This window comes from Salvelinus sp. IW2-2015, unplaced genomic scaffold, assembly GCF_002910315.2.
Source record: "Salvelinus sp. IW2-2015 unplaced genomic scaffold, ASM291031v2 Un_scaffold4632, whole genome shotgun sequence".
Lineage (NCBI taxonomy): Eukaryota > Metazoa > Chordata > Actinopteri > Salmoniformes > Salmonidae > Salvelinus > Salvelinus sp. IW2-2015.
The window spans coordinates 16,208-21,398 of NW_019945902.1; the positions used below are offsets into that span (position 1 = coordinate 16,208).

Sequence of the window (5,191 nt, forward strand, 5' to 3'; positions counted from 1 at the left end):
CCTCTGGGCCTGCTCGCCTCCCTACCACTGAGGAAGTACAGTTTCCCGCTCAGAGCCCAGTCCAAAACTGTTCGCTGCTCTGGCCCCCCAATGGGGAACCAAAACTCCCTCAACGACGCCAGGACAAGCGGAGTCAATCACCACCTTTCCGGAGACACCTGAAAAAACCCCAACCTCTTTAAGGAATACCTTTAGGATAGGATAAAGTAAATCCTTCTCACCCCCCCCCCCCCTTAAAAGATTTAGATGCACTATTGTAAAGGTGGGCCGTCGTTCCCACTGGAATGTCATAGAGTGAATGCACCAATTTGTAAGTCGCTTCTGGATAAAGAGCGTCTGCTAAATGACTTAAAATGTAAATGTAATGTAATGTTTGCATACTGAGCCATGCAGCGCACCACACACACAACACACACACGATTGCCAGGGTAAACTCACATGTGTCGTAACCCCCAGCAGAGTTAGCATCGGTCAGTGGCGTGCAGGAGTGATTGAGGACGCCCGTGGCTAGGCGGTAGACATACGTTCCGAGGACACAGCGCGGAACGGGGCATGGAAACCCACCGGGACCCGGTAGGGCACGGGTGGATTCTGGGGACCAGACAAAACCACGGATGATTCTGGGGACAGACCATTAAACCACGGGTGATTCTGGGGGACAGACAAAAACCACGGGTGTGATTCTGGGGACAAGACAATAAAACACGGGATGATTCTGGGGGACAGACAAACCACGGGGTGATTCTGGGGACAATACAAAACCACGGATGGATTCTGGGGGACAGACAATAAACCCACGGGTGATTCTGGGGACAGACAATAAAAAACCACGGGGTGATTCTGGGGAACAGACAATAACCACGGGTGATTCTGGGACAGACAAACCACAGTGATTCTGGGGGACCAAGACAAACCACGGGTGATTTCTGGGGACAGACAATAAAGCACGGGTGATTTCTGGGGACAGACAAATAAAGCACGGTGTGATTCTGGGGGGACAATAAAACCACGTGTGATTCTGTGGGGACAGGACAAATAAACCACGGGGATTCTGGGGGACAGACAATAAAACCACGGGTGATTCTGGGGACAGACAATAAACCCACGCGGTGATTCTGGGGGGACAGACATAAAACCACGGGTGATTCTGGGGGACAGCAAATAAACCACGGGTGATTCTGGGGGACAGGACAATAAACCACGGGTGATTTCTGGGACAGGGACAAAATAAACCACGGGTGAATCTGGGGACAGACATAAAACCACGGGTGTCTTGGGGGGACAGACAATAAAAACCAGGGTGATTCTGGGGAACAGACAATAAAACCACGGGTGATTCTGGGGAACAGAACAATAAACCACGGGGTGATTCTGGGGACAGACAATAAACCACGGGTGATTCTGGGGGACAGACAAAACTAAAGAGCACGTGTGATTCTGGGGGACAGACAATAAAAAGCACGTGTGATTCCTGGGAGGAACAAGACAATAAAAGCACGTTGTGATTCTGGGGGAACAATAAAGCACGTGTGATTTCTGGGGGAGACAATAAAGCACGTGTGATTCTGGGGGACAATAAAAGCACGTGTTGATTCTGGGGACAAATAAAGGCACGGTGTGGATTCTGGGGGACAAATAAAACCACGTGTGATTCTGGGGGACAATAAACCACGGGTGATTCTGGGGGACAATAAACCAGCGGGTGATTCTGGGGGAACAATAAACCACGGGTGAATTCTGGGGGACAAATAAACCACGGGTGATTCTGGGGAACAATAAAACCACGGGTGATTTCTGGGGGACAATAAACCCACGGGTGATTCTGGGGAGGACAATTAAACCACGGTGATTTTTCTGGGTGACAATAAACCACGGGTGATTCTGGGGAACAATAAACCACGGGTGATTCTGGGGGACAATAAACCACGGGTGATTCTGGGGGACAATAAACCACGGGTGATTCTGGGGGACAGGTAGTTGGTGCCAGGCTCACCGGTTTGTGTCAACAACTGTAACGCTGCTGGGTTTTTCCATGCTCAAAAGTTTCCCGTTTGTATCAAGAACGGTCCACCACCCAAAGGACATCCAGCCAACTTGACACAACTGTTGGGAAGCATTGGAGTCAACATGGGCYAGCATCCCTKTGGAAYGCTTTCGACAGCTTGTAGAGTCCWTGTCCCAACGAAGTGAGGCTGTTCTGAGGACAAAACTCAATGTTCCTTTTTATTTWTTTATTTCACCTTTATTTAACCAGGTAGGTTAGTTGAGAACAAGTTCTCATTTACAACTGCGACCTGGCCAAGATAAAGCAAAGCGACACAAACAACACAGAGTTACACATGGAAATAAACAAACATACAGTCAATAAYACAATAGAAAAATCTATATACAGTGTGTGCAAATGAGGTAAAGATAAGGGAGGTAAGGCAATAAATAGGCCATAGTGGCGAAATAATTACAATATAGCAATTAAACACTGGAGTGATAGATATTTTTTCACTTTCAGTTTATTTTACTTAGCTAGCAAATGCAGCTAGCTAGTTTAGCCTACTGAAACACCCTGCAAAAAATAGAGGGATTGCTATTTTTTAGCTAGGCTGGGCTGGCATTGCTAGCTAAGTAAAATAAACTGAAAGTGAAAAAAATATCTATCACTCCAGTGTTTAATTGCTATAATTGTAATATTTCGCCACTATGGGCCTATTTTATTTTGCCTTACCTCCCTTATCTTTAACCTCATTTGCACACACTGTATATTAAGATTTTTACTATTGTGTTATTGACTGTATGTTTGTTTATTTCCATGTGTATACCTCCTGTGTTGTTTGTTCGCTTTGCTTTATCTTGGCCAGGTCGCAGGTTGTAAATGAGAAACTTGTTCTCCAACTAACCTTACCTGGTTAAATTAAAGGTGAAATAAATAAATAAAAAGGAACATTGAGTTTTTGTCCTCAGAACAGCCTTCCTACTTCGTTGGACCAAGACTCTACAAGCTGTCGAAAGCGTTCCACAGGGATGCTGGGCCCATGTTGGACTCCAATGCTTTCCCAACAGTTGTTGTGTCAAGTTGGCTGGATGTCCTTTTGGGTGGGGTGGACCGTTCTTGAATAAACAAACGGGAAACTTTTGAGCATTGGAAAAAACCCACAGGCGTTACAGTTGTTGACACAAAACCGGTGAGCCTGGCACAAACTAACCTGTCCCCCAGAATCACCCGTGGTTTTATTGTCCCCCCAGAATCACCCGTGGGTTTATTGTCCCCACAGAATCACCCGTTGGTTTATTGTTCCCCAGAAATCAACCCGTGGTTTATTGATTTTCCCCCAGAATCCACCCCTGGTTTATTGTCCCCCAGAATCACCCGTGGGTTTATTGTCCCCAGAATCACCCGTGGTTTTATTGTTTCCCCAGAATCACCCGTGGTTTATTGGTCCCCCAGAATCACCCGTGGTTTATTGGTCCCCAGAATCACCCGTGGCTTTATTTGTCACCCCCAGAATCACACGTGCTTTATTGTTTCCCCCAGAATCAACACGTGCTTTATTGTCCCACCAGAAATCACAACGTGCTTTTATTGTCCCCCAGAATCACAACGTGCTTTATTGTCTCCCCCAGAATCACACGTGCCTTTATTGTCTGTTCCCCCAGAATCACACGTCTTGTCTGGCCCCAGAATCACACTGCTTTTATTGTCTGTTCCCCAGAATCACACGTGCTTTATTGTCTGTCCCCCAGAATCACCACGTGCTTTTATTGGTCTGTCCCCCAGAATCACCCGTTGGTTTATTGTCTGTCCCCAGAATCACCCGTGGTTTATTGTCTGTTCCCCAGAATCACCCGTTGGTTTATTGGTCTGTTCCCCAGAATCCACCCGTGGTTTATTGTTCTGTCCCCAGAACCAACCCGGGTGGTTTAATGTCTGTCCCCCAAGAAATCACCCGTGGTTTATTGTCCCTGTTCCCCCAGAATCACCCGTGGTTTATTGTCTGTCCCCCAGAATCACCCGTGGTTTATTGTCTGTCCCCCAGAATCCCCGTGGGTTTATTGGTCTGTCCCCCAGAAATCAACCCGTGGTTTATTGTTCTGTCCCCCCAGAATCACCCGTGGTTATTTGTCTTGTTCCCCCAGAATCACCCGTGGTTTATTGTCTTCCCACAGAATCACACGTGGTTTATTGTCCCCCAGAAATCACCCGTGGCTTTAATTGTCTGTCCCCCAGGAATCACCCGCTGTTTATTGTTCGTTTCCCCCAGAAATCACCCGTGGTTTGTCTGTTCCCCAGAATCACCTGTGGTTTTGTCCTGTCCCCAGAATCACCCGTTGGTTTATTGGTCTGTTCCCCCCAGAATCAACCCGTGGTTTATTGTCTTTGTCCCCAGAATCACCCGTGGTTTATTGTCTGTCCCCCAGGAATCATCCGTGGTTTGTATTGTTCCCCCAGGAATCACCCGTGGTTTGTTTCTGTCCCCCAGAAATCAATCCGTGGTTTATTGTCTGTCCCCCAGAATCAACCCGTGTTTATTGTTCCTGTCCCCCCAGGAATCACCCGTGGTTTATGGTCTGTCCCCCAGAAATCATCCGTGGTTTTGTCTTGTCCCCCCAGAATCAACCCGTGCCTACCGGGTCCCCGGTGGGTTCCATTGGCCCCGTTTCCGCGCTGTGTCTCGGACGTATGTCTACCGGCTAGCCACGGGCGTCACTCAATCACTTCCTGCACGCCACTGACCGATGCTAACCTCTGCTTGGGGGTTACGAACACAGTGGAGTTTACCCTGGCAATCGTGGGTGTTGTTGTGTGTGTCGCTGCAATGCTCAGTATTGCAAAACATTACATTACATTTACATTTAAGTCATTTAGCAGACGCTCTTATCCAGAGCGACTTACAAATTGGTGCATTCACCTTATGACATCCCCAGTGGAACGACGGCCACTTTACAATAGTGCATCTAAATTTGTTAAGAGGGGGGGGGGGTGAGAAAGGATTAACTTTATTCCTATCCTAGGTATTCTTAAAGGTGGGGTTTTTCAGGTGTCTCCGCGAAGGTGGTGATTGACTCCGCTGTCCTGGCGCTCGTGGAGGGAGTTTGTGTTCCACCATTGGGGGGCGCAGCAGCAGCGAACAGTTTTGACTGGGCTGAGCGGGAACTGTTACTTCCTCAGTGGTTAGGGGAAGGCGAGCAGGCCAGAGGG

The 5,191-nt window shown here is 48.0% G+C and overlaps 1 long non-coding RNA gene and 1 pseudogene across 1 annotated transcript in view; one reads left to right on the forward strand and one right to left on the reverse strand.

Annotated features, from left to right (window-relative positions):
• The window catches only part of LOC139026383 (uncharacterized), an 8,620-nt gene extending 8,094 nt beyond the window's left edge, over nt 1–526 (reverse strand). Inside the window, exon 1 of the long non-coding RNA XR_011478162.1 lies at nt 439–526. This is a non-coding gene — a long non-coding RNA (uncharacterized lncRNA). The remainder of the gene's footprint in view (nt 1–438) is intronic.
• A 26-nt stretch (nt 527–552) lies between these two features.
• LOC112077503 (dickkopf-related protein 2-like) overlaps nt 553–5,191 on the forward strand; it is a 12,491-nt pseudogene continuing 7,852 nt past the window's right edge.